This window comes from Ranitomeya imitator, chromosome 1 (assembly GCF_032444005.1).
Source record: "Ranitomeya imitator isolate aRanImi1 chromosome 1, aRanImi1.pri, whole genome shotgun sequence".
Lineage (NCBI taxonomy): Eukaryota > Metazoa > Chordata > Amphibia > Anura > Dendrobatidae > Ranitomeya > Ranitomeya imitator.
The window spans coordinates 588,374,736-588,390,991 of NC_091282.1; positions in this window are offsets into that span (position 1 = coordinate 588,374,736).

Consider the following 16,256-nt stretch of genomic DNA (forward strand, 5'->3'; position numbering starts at 1 on the left):
TGCATTGGTAAAAGCACTATGATGAAAAGTGTGATATGTTTTCAGGTATCTCCTATACTAATAGAGCCACATGCTCACCGGTTTGCCACATGATGTAGGCCTATGGACTGAACAAGAAACCACCAAAAATTTTAACCAGTCATCGTTCTCACAACACTGAGGACCAGTCATTCGAAATGACTTCTCCATGCATTTTATGCATTGGTAAAAGCACTATGATGAAAAGTGTGATATGTTTTCAGGTATCTCCTATACTAATAGAGCCACATGCTCACCGGTTTGCCACATGATGTAGGCCTATGGACTGAACAAGAAACCACCAAAAATTTTAACCAGTCATCGTTCTCACAACACTGAGGACCAGTCATTCGAAATGACTTCTCCATGCATTTTATGCATTGGTAAAAGCACTATGATGAAAAGTGTGATATGTTTTCAGGTATCTCCTATACTAATAGAGCCACATGCTCACCGGTTTGCCACATGATGTAGGCCTATGGACTGAACAAGAAACCACCAAAAATTTTAACCAGTCATCGTTCTCACAACACTGAGGACCAGTCATTCGAAATGACTTCTCCATGCATTTTATGCATTGGTAAAAGCACTATGATGAAAAGTGTGATATGTTTTCAGGTATCTCCTATACTAATAGAGCCACATGCTCACCGGTTTGCCACATGATGTAGGCCTATGGACTGAACAAGAAACCACCAAAAATTTTAACCAGTCATCGTTCTCACAACACTGAGGACCAGTCATTCGAAATGACTTCTCCATGCATTTTATGCATTGGTAAAAGCACTATGATGAAAAGTGTGATATGTTTTCAGGTATCTCCTATACTAATAGAGCCACATGCTCACCGGTTTGCCACATGATGTAGGCCTATGGACTGAACAAGAAACCACCAAAAATTTTAACCAGTCATCGTTCTCACAACACTGAGGACCAGTCATTCGAAATGACTTCTCCATGCATTTTATGCATTGGTAAAAGCACTATGATGAAAAGTGTGATATGTTTTCAGGTATCTCCTATACTAATAGAGCCACATGCTCACCGGTTTGCCACATGATGTAGGCCTATGGACTGAACAAGAAACCACCAAAAATTTTAACCAGTCATCGTTCTCACAACACTGAGGACCAGTCATTCGAAATGACTTCTCCATGCATTTTATGCATTGGTAAAAGCACTATGATGAAAAGTGTGATATGTTTTCAGGTATCTCCTATACTAATAGAGCCACATGCTCACCGGTTTGCCACATGATGTAGGCCTATGGACTGAACAAGAAACCACCAAAAATTTTAACCAGTCATCGTTCTCACAACACTGAGGACCAGTCATTCGAAATGACTTCTCCATGCATTTTATGCATTGGTAAAAGCACTATGATGAAAAGTGTGATATGTTTTCAGGTATCTCCTATACTAATAGAGCCACATGCTCACCGGTTTGCCACATGATGTAGGCCTATGGACTGAACAAGAAACCACCAAAAATTTTAACCAGTCATCGTTCTCACAACACTGAGGACCAGTCATTCGAAATGACTTCTCCATGCATTTTATGCATTGGTAAAAGCACTATGATGAAAAGTGTGATATGTTTTCAGGTATCTCCTATACTAATAGAGCCACATGCTCACCGGTTTGCCACATGATGTAGGCCTATGGACTGAACAAGAAACCACCAAAAATTTTAACCAGTCATCGTTCTCACAACACTGAGGACCAGTCATTCGAAATGACTTCTCCATGCATTTTATGCATTGGTAAAAGCACTATGATGAAAAGTGTGATATGTTTTCAGGTATCTCCTATACTAATAGAGCCACATGCTCACCGGTTTGCCACATGATGTAGGCCTATGGACTGAACAAGAAACCACCAAAAATTTTAACCAGTCATCGTTCTCACAACACTGAGGACCAGTCATTCGAAATGACTTCTCCATGCATTTTATGCATTGGTAAAAGCACTATGATGAAAAGTGTGATATGTTTTCAGGTATCTCCTATACTAATAGAGCCACATGCTCACCGGTTTGCCACATGATGTAGGCCTATGGACTGAACAAGAAACCACCAAAAATTTTAACCAGTCATCGTTCTCACAACACTGAGGACCAGTCATTCGAAATGACTTCTCCATGCATTTTATGCATTGGTAAAAGCACTATGATGAAAAGTGTGATATGTTTTCAGGTATCTCCTATACTAATAGAGCCACATGCTCACCGGTTTGCCACATGATGTAGGCCTATGGACTGAACAAGAAACCACCAAAAATTTTAACCAGTCATCGTTCTCACAACACTGAGGACCAGTCATTCGAAATGACTTCTCCATGCATTTTATGCATTGGTAAAAGCACTATGATGAAAAGTGTGATATGTTTTCAGGTATCTCCTATACTAATAGAGCCACATGCTCACCGGTTTGCCACATGATGTAGGCCTATGGACTGAACAAGAAACCACCAAAAATTTTAACCAGTCATCGTTCTCACAACACTGAGGACCAGTCATTCGAAATGACTTCTCCATGCATTTTATGCATTGGTAAAAGCACTATGATGAAAAGTGTGATATGTTTTCAGGTATCTCCTATACTAATAGAGCCACATGCTCACCGGTTTGCCACATGATGTAGGCCTATGGACTGAACAAGAAACCACCAAAAATTTTAACCAGTCATCGTTCTCACAACACTGAGGACCAGTCATTCGAAATGACTTCTCCATGCATTTTATGCATTGGTAAAAGCACTATGATGAAAAGTGTGATATGTTTTCAGGTATCTCCTATACTAATAGAGCCACATGCTCACCGGTTTGCCACATGATGTAGGCCTATGGACTGAACAAGAAACCACCAAAAATTTTAACCAGTCATCGTTCTCACAACACTGAGGACCAGTCATTCGAAATGACTTCTCCATGCATTTTATGCATTGGTAAAAGCACTATGATGAAAAGTGTGATATGTTTTCAGGTATCTCCTATACTAATAGAGCCACATGCTCACCGGTTTGCCACATGATGTAGGCCTATGGACTGAACAAGAAACCACCAAAAATTTTAACCAGTCATCGTTCTCACAACACTGAGGACCAGTCATTCGAAATGACTTCTCCATGCATTTTATGCATTGGTAAAAGCACTATGATGAAAAGTGTGATATGTTTTCAGGTATCTCCTATACTAATAGAGCCACATGCTCACCGGTTTGCCACATGATGTAGGCCTATGGACTGAACAAGAAACCACCAAAAATTTTAACCAGTCATCGTTCTCACAACACTGAGGACCAGTCATTCGAAATGACTTCTCCATGCATTTTATGCATTGGTAAAAGCACTATGATGAAAAGTGTGATATGTTTTCAGGTATCTCCTATACTAATAGAGCCACATGCTCACCGGTTTGCCACATGATGTAGGCCTATGGACTGAACAAGAAACCACCAAAAATTTTAACCAGTCATCGTTCTCACAACACTGAGGACCAGTCATTCGAAATGACTTCTCCATGCATTTTATGCATTGGTAAAAGCACTATGATGAAAAGTGTGATATGTTTTCAGGTATCTCCTATACTAATAGAGCCACATGCTCACCGGTTTGCCACATGATGTAGGCCTATGGACTGAACAAGAAACCACCAAAAATTTTAACCAGTCATCGTTCTCACAACACTGAGGACCAGTCATTCGAAATGACTTCTCCATGCATTTTATGCATTGGTAAAAGCACTATGATGAAAAGTGTGATATGTTTTCAGGTATCTCCTATACTAATAGAGCCACATGCTCACCGGTTTGCCACATGATGTAGGCCTATGGACTGAACAAGAAACCACCAAAAATTTTAACCAGTCATCGTTCTCACAACACTGAGGACCAGTCATTCGAAATGACTTCTCCATGCATTTTATGCATTGGTAAAAGCACTATGATGAAAAGTGTGATATGTTTTCAGGTATCTCCTATACTAATAGAGCCACATGCTCACCGGTTTGCCACATGATGTAGGCCTATGGACTGAACAAGAAACCACCAAAAATTTTAACCAGTCATCGTTCTCACAACACTGAGGACCAGTCATTCGAAATGACTTCTCCATGCATTTTATGCATTGGTAAAAGCACTATGATGAAAAGTGTGATATGTTTTCAGGTATCTCCTATACTAATAGAGCCACATGCTCACCGGTTTGCCACATGATGTAGGCCTATGGACTGAACAAGAAACCACCAAAAATTTTAACCAGTCATCGTTCTCACAACACTGAGGACCAGTCATTCGAAATGACTTCTCCATGCATTTTATGCATTGGTAAAAGCACTATGATGAAAAGTGTGATATGTTTTCAGGTATCTCCTATACTAATAGAGCCACATGCTCACCGGTTTGCCACATGATGTAGGCCTATGGACTGAACAAGAAACCACCAAAAATTTTAACCAGTCATCGTTCTCACAACACTGAGGACCAGTCATTCGAAATGACTTCTCCATGCATTTTATGCATTGGTAAAAGCACTATGATGAAAAGTGTGATATGTTTTCAGGTATCTCCTATACTAATAGAGCCACATGCTCACCGGTTTGCCACATGATGTAGGCCTATGGACTGAACAAGAAACCACCAAAAATTTTAACCAGTCATCGTTCTCACAACACTGAGGACCAGTCATTCGAAATGACTTCTCCATGCATTTTATGCATTGGTAAAAGCACTATGATGAAAAGTGTGATATGTTTTCAGGTATCTCCTATACTAATAGAGCCACATGCTCACCGGTTTGCCACATGATGTAGGCCTATGGACTGAACAAGAAACCACCAAAAATTTTAACCAGTCATCGTTCTCACAACACTGAGGACCAGTCATTCGAAATGACTTCTCCATGCATTTTATGCATTGGTAAAAGCACTATGATGAAAAGTGTGATATGTTTTCAGGTATCTCCTATACTAATAGAGCCACATGCTCACCGGTTTGCCACATGATGTAGGCCTATGGACTGAACAAGAAACCACCAAAAATTTTAACCAGTCATCGTTCTCACAACACTGAGGACCAGTCATTCGAAATGACTTCTCCATGCATTTTATGCATTGGTAAAAGCACTATGATTGAAAAGTGTGATATGTTTTCAGGTATCTCCTATACTAATAGAGCCACATGCTCACCGGTTTGCCACATGATGTAGGCCTATGGACTGAACAAGAAACCACCAAAAATTTTAACCAGTCATCATTCTCACAACACTGAGGACCAGTCATTCGAAATGACTTCTCCATGCATTTTATGCATTGGTAAAAGCACTATGATGAAAAGTGTGATATGTTTTCAGGTATCTCCTATACTAATAGAGCCACATGCTCACCGGTTTGCCACATGATGTAGGCCTATGGACTGAACAAGAAACCACCAAAAATTTTAACCAGTCATCGTTCTCACAACACTGAGGACCAGTCATTCGAAATGACTTCTCCATGCATTTTATGCATTGGTAAAAGCACTATGATGAAAAGTGTGATATGTTTTCAGGTATCTCCTATACTAATAGAGCCACATGCTCACCGGTTTGCCACATGATGTAGGCCTATGGACTGAACAAGAAACCACCAAAAATTTTAACCAGTCATCGTTCTCACAACACTGAGGACCAGTCATTCGAAATGACTTCTCCATGCATTTTATGCATTGGTAAAAGCACTATGATGAAAAGTGTGATATGTTTTCAGGTATCTCCTATACTAATAGAGCCACATGCTCACCGGTTTGCCACATGATGTAGGCCTATGGACTGAACAAGAAACCACCAAAAATTTTAACTAGTCATCGTTCTCACAACACTGAGGACCAGTCATTCGAAATGACTTCTCCATGCATTTTATGCATTGGTAAAAGCACTATGATGAAAAGTGTGATATGTTTTCAGGTATCTCCTAAACTAATAGAGCCACATGATCACCGGTTTGCCACATGATGTAGGCCTATGGACTGAACAAGAAACCACCAAAAATTTTAACCAGTCATCGTTCTCACAACACTGAGGACCAGTCATTCGAAATGACTTCTCCATGCATTTTATGCATTGGTAAAAGCACTATGATGAAAAGTGTGATATGTTTTCAGGTATCTCCTATACTAATAGAGCCACATGCTCACCGGTTTGCCACATGATGTAGGCCTATGGACTGAACAAGAAACCACCAAAAATTTTAACCAGTCATCGTTCTCACAACACTGAGGACCAGTCATTCGAAATGACTTCTCCATGCATTTTATGCATTGGTAAAAGCACTATGATGAAAAGTGTGATATGTTTTCAGGTATCTCCTATACTAATAGAGCCACATGCTCACCGGTTTGCCACATGATGTAGGCCTATGGACTGAACCAGAAACCACCAAAAATTTTAACCAGTCATCGTTCTCACAACACTGAGGACCAGTCATTCGAAATGACTTCTCCATGCATTTTATGCATTGGTAAAAGCACTATGATGAAAAGTGTGATATGTTTTCAGGTATCTCCTATACTAATAGAGCCACATGCTCACCGGTTTGCCACATGATGTAGGCCTATGGACTGAACAAGAAACCACCAAAAATTTTAACCAGTCATCGTTCTCACAACACTGAGGACCAGTCATTCGAAATGACTTCTCCATGCATTTTATGCATTGGTAAAAGCACTATGATGAAAAGTGTGATATGTTTTCAGGTATCTCCTATACTAATAGAGCCACATGCTCACCGGTTTGCCACATGATGTAGGCCTATGGACTGAACCAGAAACCACCAAAAATTTTAACCAGTCATCGTTCTCACAACACTGAGGACCAGTCATTCGAAATGACTTCTCCATGCATTTTATGCATTGGTAAAAGCACTATGATGAAAAGTGTGATATGTTTTCAGGTATCTCCTATACTAATAGAGCCACATGCTCACCGGTTTGCCACATGATGTAGGCCTATGGACTGAACAAGAAACCACCAAAAATGTTAACCAGTCATCGTTCTCACAACACTGAGGACCAGTCATTCGAAATGACTTCTCCATGCATTTTATGCATTGGTAAAAGCACTATGATGAAAAGTGTGATATGTTTTCAGGTATCTCCTATACTAATAGAGCCACATGCTCACCGGTTTGCCACATGATGTAGGCCTATGGACTGAACAAGAAACCACCAAAAATTTTAACCAGTCATCGTTCTCACAACACTGAGGACCAGTCATTCGAAATGACTTCTCCATGCATTTTATGCATTGGTAAAAGCACTATGATGAAAAGTGTGATATGTTTTCAGGTATCTCCTATACTAATAGAGCCACATGCTCACCGGTTTGCCACATGATGTAGGCCTATGGACTGAACAAGAAACCACCAAAAATTTTAACCAGTCATCGTTCTCACAACACTGAGGACCAGTCATTCGAAATGACTTCTCCATGCATTTTATGCATTGGTAAAAGCACTATGATGAAAAGTGTGATATGTTTTCAGGTATCTCCTATACTAATAGAGCCACATGCTCACCGGTTTGCCACATGATGTAGGCCTATGGACTGAACAAGAAACCACCAAAAATTTTAACCAGTCATCGTTCTCACAACACTGAGGACCAGTCATTCGAAATGACTTCTCCATGCATTTTATGCATTGGTAAAAGCACTATGATGAAAAGTGTGATATGTTTTCAGGTATCTCCTATACTAATAGAGCCACATGCTCACCGGTTTGCCACATGATGTAGGCCTATGGACTGAACAAGAAACCACCAAAAATTTTAACCAGTCATCGTTCTCACAACACTGAGGACCAGTCATTCGAAATGACTTCTCCATGCATTTTATGCATTGGTAAAAGCACTATGATGAAAAGTGTGATATGTTTTCAGGTATCTCCTATACTAATAGAGCCACATGCTCACCGGTTTGCCACATGATGTAGGCCTATGGACTGAACAAGAAACCACCAAAAATTTTAACCAGTCATCGTTCTCACAACACTGAGGACCAGTCATTCGAAATGACTTCTCCATGCATTTTATGCATTGGTAAAAGCACTATGATGAAAAGTGTGATATGTTTTCAGGTATCTCCTATACTAATAGAACCACATGCTCACCGGTTTGCCACATGATGTAGGCCTATGGACTGAACAAGAAACCACCAAAAATTTTAACCAGTCATCGTTCTCACAACACTGAGGACCAGTCATTCGAAATGACTTCTCCATGCATTTTATGCATTGGTAAAAGCACTATGATGAAAAGTGTGATATGTTTTCAGGTATCTCCTATACTAATAGAGCCACATGCTCACCGGTTTGCCACATGATGTAGGCCTATGGACTGAACAAGAAACCACCAAAAATTTTAACCAGTCATCGTTCTCACAACACTGAGGACCAGTCATTCGAAATGACTTCTCCATGCATTTTATGCATTGGTAAAAGCACTATGATGAAAAGTGTGATATGTTTTCAGGTATCTCCTATACTAATAGAGCCACATGCTCACCGGTTTGCCACATGATGTAGGCCTATGGACTGAACAAGAAACCACCAAAAATTTTAACCAGTCATCGTTCTCACAACACTGAGGACCAGTCATTCGAAATGACTTCTCCATGCATTTTATGCATTGGTAAAAGCACTATGATGAAAAGTGTGATATGTTTTCAGGTATCTCCTATACTAATAGAGCCACATGCTCACCGGTTTGCCACATGATGTAGGCCTATGGACTGAACAAGAAACCACCAAAAATTTTAACCAGTCATCGTTCTCACAACACTGAGGACCAGTCATTCGAAATGACTTCTCCATGCATTTTATGCATTGGTAAAAGCACTATGATGAAAAGTGTGATATGTTTTCAGGTATCTCCTATACTAATAGAGCCACATGCTCACCGGTTTGCCACATGATGTAGGCCTATGGACTGAACAAGAAACCACCAAAAATTTTAACCAGTCATCGTTCTCACAACACTGAGGACCAGTAATTCGAAATGACTTATCCATGCATTTTATGCATTGGTAAAAGCACTATGATTGAAAAGTGTGATATGTTTTCAGGTATCTCCTATACTAATAGAGCCACATGCTCACCGGTTTGCCACATGATGTAGGCCTATGGACTGAACAAGAAACCACCAAAAATTTTAACCAGTCATCGTTCTCACAACACTGAGGACCAGTCATTCGAAATGACTTCTCCATGCATTTTATGCATTGGTAAAAGCACTATGATGAAAAGTGTGATATGTTTTCAGGTATCTCCTATACTAATAGAGCCACATGCTCACCGGTTTGCCACATGATGTAGGCCTATGGACTGAACAAGAAACCACCAAAAATTTTAACCAGTCATCGTTCTCACAACACTGAGGACCAGTCATTCGAAATGACTTCTCCATGCATTTTATGCATTGGTAAAAGCACTATGATGAAAAGTGTGATATGTTTTCAGGTATCTCCTATACTAATAGAGCCACATGCTCACCGGTTTGCCACATGATGTAGGCCTATGGACTGAACAAGAAACCACCAAAAATTTTAACCAGTCATCGTTCTCACAACACTGAGGACCAGTCATTCGAAATGACTTCTCCATGCATTTTATGCATTGGTAAAAGCACTATGATTGAAAAGTGTGATATGTTTTCAGGTATCTCCTATACTAATAGAGCCACATGCTCACCGGTTTGCCACATGATGTAGGCCTATGGACTGAACAAGAAACCACCAAAAATTTTAACCAGTCATCATTCTCACAACACTGAGGACCAGTCATTCGAAATGACTTCTCCATGCATTTTATGCATTGGTAAAAGCACTATGATGAAAAGTGTGATATGTTTTCAGGTATCTCCTATACTAATAGAGCCACATGCTCACCGGTTTGCCACATGATGTAGGCCTATGGACTGAACAAGAAACCACCAAAAATTTTAACCAGTCATCGTTCTCACAACACTGAGGACCAGTCATTCGAAATGACTTCTCCATGCATTTTATGCATTGGTAAAAGCACTATGATGAAAAGTGTGATATGTTTTCAGGTATCTCCTATACTAATAGAGCCACATGCTCACCGGTTTGCCACATGATGTAGGCCTATGGACTGAACAAGAAACCACCAAAAATTTTAACCAGTCATCGTTCTCACAACACTGAGGACCAGTCATTCGAAATGACTTCTCCATGCATTTTATGCATTGGTAAAAGCACTATGATGAAAAGTGTGATATGTTTTCAGGTATCTCCTATACTAATAGAGCCACATGCTCACCGGTTTGCCACATGATGTAGGCCTATGGACTGAACAAGAAACCACCAAAAATTTTAACTAGTCATCGTTCTCACAACACTGAGGACCAGTCATTCGAAATGACTTCTCCATGCATTTTATGCATTGGTAAAAGCACTATGATGAAAAGTGTGATATGTTTTCAGGTATCTCCTATACTAATAGAGCCACATGCTCACCGGTTTGCCACATGATGTAGGCCTATGGACTGAACAAGAAACCACCAAAAATTTTAACCAGTCATCGTTCTCACAACACTGAGGACCAGTCATTCGAAATGACTTCTCCATGCATTTTATGCATTGGTAAAAGCACTATGATGAAAAGTGTGATATGTTTTCAGGTATCTCCTATACTAATAGAGCCACATGCTCACCGGTTTGCCACATGATGTAGGCCTATGGACTGAACAAGAAACCACCAAAAATTTTAACCAGTCATCGTTCTCACAACACTGAGGACCAGTCATTCGAAATGACTTCTCCATGCATTTTATGCATTGGTAAAAGCACTATGATGAAAAGTGTGATATGTTTTCAGGTATCTCCTATACTAATAGAGCCACATGCTCACCGGTTTGCCACATGATGTAGGCCTATGGACTGAACAAGAAACCACCAAAAATATTAACCAGTCATCGTTCTCACAACACTGAGGACCAGTCGTTCGAAATGACTTCTCCATGCATTTTATGCATTGGTAAAAGCACTATGATGAAAAGTGTGATATGTTTTCAGGTATCTCCTATACTAATAGAGCCACATGCTCACCGGTTTGCCACATGATGTAGGCCTATGGACTGAACAAGAAACCACCAAAAATTTTAACCAGTCATCGTTCTCACAACACTGAGGACCAGTCATTCGAAATGACTTCTCCATGCATTTTATGCATTGGTAAAAGCACTATGATGAAAAGTGTGATATGTTTTCAGGTATCTCCTATACTAATAGAGCCACATGCTCACCGGTTTGCCACATGATGTAGGCCTATGGACTGAACAAGAAACCACCAAAAATTTTAACCAGTCATCGTTCTCACAACACTGAGGACCAGTCATTCGAAATGACTTCTCCATGCATTTTATGCATTGGTAAAAGCACTATGATGAAAAGTGTGATATGTTTTCAGGTATCTCCTATACTAATAGAGCCACATGCTCACCGGTTTGCCACATGATGTAGGCCTATGGACTGAACAAGAAACCACCAAAAATATTAACCAGTCATCGTTCTCACAACACTGAGGACCAGTCGTTCGAAATGACTTCTCCATGCATTTTATGCATTGGTAAAAGCACTATGATGAAAAGTGTGATATGTTTTCAGGTATCTCCTATACTAATAGAGCCACATGCTCACCGGTTTGCCACATGATGTAGGCCTATGGACTGAACAAGAAACCACCAAAAATTTTAACCAGTCATCGTTCTCACAACACTGAGGACCAGTCATTCGAAATGACTTCTCCATGCATTTTATGCATTGGTAAAAGCACTATGATGAAAAGTGTGATATGTTTTCAGGTATCTCCTATACTAATAGAGCCACATGCTCACCGGTTTGCCACATGATGTAGGCCTATGGACTGAACAAGAAACCACCAAAAATTTTAACCAGTCATCGTTCTCACAACACTGAGGACCAGTCATCCGAAATGACTTCTCCATGCATTTTATGCATTGGTAAAAGCACTATGATGAAAAGTGTGATATGTTTTCAGGTATCTCCTATACTAATAGAGCCACATGCTCACCGGTTTGCCACATGATGTAGGCCTATGGACTGAACAAGAAACCACCAAAAATTTTAACCAGTCATCGTTCTCACAACACTGAGGACCAGTCATTCGAAATGACTTCTCCATGCATTTTATGCATTGGTAAAAGCACTATGATGAAAAGTGTGATATGTTTTCAGGTATCTCCTATACTAATAGAGCCACATGCTCACCGGTTTGCCACATGATGTAGGCCTATGGACTGAACAAGAAACCACCAAAAATTTTAACCAGTCATCGTTCTCACAACACTGAGGACCAGTCATTCGAAATGACTTCTCCATGCATTTTATGCATTGGTAAAAGCACTATGATGAAAAGTGTGATATGTTTTCAGGTATCTCCTATACTAATAGAGCCACATGCTCACCGGTTTGCCACATGATGTAGGCCTATGGACTGAACAAGAAACCACCAAAAATTTTAACCAGTCATCGTTCTCACAACACTGAGGACCAGTCATCCGAAATGACTTCTCCATGCATTTTATGCATTGGTAAAAGCACTATGATGAAAAGTGTGATATGTTTTCAGGTATCTCCTATACTAATAGAGCCACATGCTCACCGGTTTGCCACATGATGTAGGCCTATGGACTGAACAAGAAACCACCAAAAATTTTAACCAGTCATCGTTCTCACAACACTGAGGACCAGTCATTCGAAATGACTTCTCCATGCATTTTATGCATTGGTAAAAGCACTATGATGAAAAGTGTGATATGTTTTCAGGTATCTCCTATACTAATAGAGCCACATGCTCACCGGTTTGCCACATGATGTAGGCCTATGGACTGAACAAGAAACCACCAAAAATTTTAACCAGTCATCGTTCTCACAACACTGAGGACCAGTCATCCGAAATGACTTCTCCATGCATTTTATGCATTGGTAAAAGCACTATGATGAAAAGTGTGATATGTTTTCAGGTATCTCCTATACTAATAGAGCCACATGCTCACCGGTTTGCCACATGATGTAGGCCTATGGACTGAACAAGAAACCACCAAAAATTTTAACCAGTCATCGTTCTCACAACACTGAGGACCAGTCATTCGAAATGACTTCTCCATGCATTTTATGCATTGGTAAAAGCACTATGATGAAAAGTGTGATATGTTTTCAGGTATCTCCTATACTAATAGAGTCACATGCTCACCGGTTTGCCACATGATGTAGGCCTATGGACTGAACAAGAAACCACCAAAAATTTTAACCAGTCATCGTTCTCACAACACTGAGGACCAGTCATTCGAAATGACTTCTCCATGCATTTTATGCATTGGTAAAAGCACTATGATGAAAAGTGTGATATGTTTTCAGGTATCTCCTATACTAATAGAGCCACATGCTCACCGGTTTGCCACATGATGTAGGCCTATGGACTGAACAAGAAACCACCAAAAATTTTAACCAGTCATCGTTCTCACAACACTGAGGACCAGTCATTCGAAATGACTTCTCCATGCATTTTATGCATTGGTAAAAGCACTATGATGAAAAGTGTGATATGTTTTCAGGTATCTCCTATACTAATAGAGCCACATGCTCACCGGTTTGCCACATGATGTAGGCCTTAGTATAGGAGATACCTGAAAACATATCACACTTTTCATCATAGTGCTTTTATCAATGCATAAAATGCATGGAGAAGTCATTTCGGATGACTGGTCCTCAGTGTTGTGAGAACGATGACTGGTTAAAATTTTTGGTGGTTTCTTGTTCAGTCCATAGGCCTACATCATGTGGCAAACCGGTGAGCATGTGGCTCTATTAGTATAGGAGATACCTGAAAACATATCACACTTTTCATCATAGTGCTTTTACCAATGCATAAAATGCATGGAGAAGTCATTTCGGATGACTGGTCCTCAGTGTTGTGAGAACGATGACTGGTTAAAATTTTTGGTGGTTTCTTGTTCAGTCCATAGGCCTACATCATGTGGCAAACCGGTGAGCATGTGGCTCTATTAGTATAGGAGATACCTGAAAACATATCACACTTTTCATCATAGTGCTTTTACCAATGCATAAAATGCATGGAGAAGTCATTTCGAATGACTGGTCCTCAGTGTTGTGAGAACGATGACTGGTTAAAATTTTTGGTGGTTTCTTGTTCAGTCCATAGGCCTACATCATGTGGCAAACCGGTGAGCATGTGGCTCTATTAGTATAGTAGATACCTGAAAACATATCACACTTTTCATCATAGTGCTTTTACCAATGCATAAAATGCATGGAGAAGTCATTTCGAATGACTGGTCCTCAGTGTTGTAAGAACGATGACTGGTTAAAATTTTTGGTGGTTTCTTGTTCAGTCCATAGGCCTACATCATGTGGCAAACCGGTGAGCATGTGGCTCTATTAGTATAGGAGATACCTGAAAACATATCACACTTTTCATCATAGTGCTTTTACCAATGCATAAAATGCATGGAGAAGTCATTTCGAATGACTGGTCCTCAGTGTTGTGAGAACGATGACTGGTTAAAATTTTTGGTGGTTTCTTGTTCAGTCCATAGGCCTACATCATGTGGCAAACCGGTGAGCATGTGGCTCTATTAGTATAGGAGATACCTGAAAACATATCACACTTTTCATCATAGTGCTTTTACCAATGCATAAAATGCATGGAGAAGTCATTTCGAATGACTGGTCCTCAGTGTTGTGAGAACGATGACTGGTTAAAATTTTTGGTGGTTTCTTGTTCAGTCCATAGGCCTACATCATGTGGCAAACCGGTGAGCATGTGGCTCTATTAGTATAGGAGATACCTGAAAACATATCACACTTTTCATCATAGTGCTTTTACCAATGCATAAAATGCATGGAGAAGTCATTTCGAATGACTGGTCCTCAGTGTTGTGAGAACGATGACTGGTTAAAATTTTTGGTGGTTTCTTGTTCAGTCCATAGGCCTACATCATGTGGCAAACCGGTGAGCATGTGGCTCTATTAGTATAGGAGATACCTGAAAACATATCACACTTTTCAATCATAGTGCTTTTACCAATGCATAAAATGCATGGAGAAGTCATTTCGAATGACTGGTCCTCAGTGTTGTGAGAACGATGACTGGTTAAAATTTTTGGTGGTTTCTTGTTCAGTCCATAGGCCTACATCATGTGGCAAACCGGTGAGCATGTGGCTCTATTAGTATAGGAGATACCTGAAAACATATCACACTTTTCATCATAGTGCTTTTACCAATGCATAAAATGCATGGAGAAGTCATTTCGAATGACTGGTCCTCAGTGTTGTGAGAACGATGACTGGTTAAAATTTTTGGTGGTTTCTTGTTCAGTCCATAGGCCTACATCATGTGGCAAACCGGTGAGCATGTGGCTCTATTAGTATAGGAGATACCTGAAAACATATCACACTTTTCAATCATAGTGCTTTTACCAATGCATAAAATGCATGGAGAAGTCATTTCGAATGACTGGTCCTCAGTGTTGTGAGAACGATGACTGGTTAAAATTTTTGGTGGTTTCTTGTTCAGTCCATAGGCCTACATCATGTGGCAAACCGGTGAGCATGTGGCTCTATTAGTATAGGAGATACCTGAAAACATATCACACTTTTCATCATAGTGCTTTTACCAATGCATAAAATGCATGGAGAAGTCATTTCGAATGACTGGTCCTCAGTGTTGTGAGAACGATGACTGGTTAAAATTTTTGGTGGTTTCTTGTTCAGTCCATAGGCCTACATCATGTGGCAAACCGGTGAGCATGTGGCTCTATTAGTATAGGAGATACCTGAAAACATATCACACTTTTCATCATAGTGCTTTTACCAATGCATAAAATGCATGGAGAAGTCATTTCGAATGACTGGTCCTCAGTGTTGTGAGAACGATGACTGGTTAAAATTTTTGGTGGTTTCTTGTTCAGTCCATAGGCCTACATCATGTGGCAAACCGGTGAGCATGTGGTTCTATTAGTATAGGAGATACCTGAAAACATATCACACTTCTCAGAAATGAGAATACAGATAATAAATGGGAAATGTTTAAGAACATCCTAAATAGGCAGTGTAAGCGGTTTATACCTTGTGGGAATAAAAGGACTAGAAATAGGAAAAACCCAATGTGGCTAAACAAAGAAGTAAGACAGGCAATTAACAGTAAAAA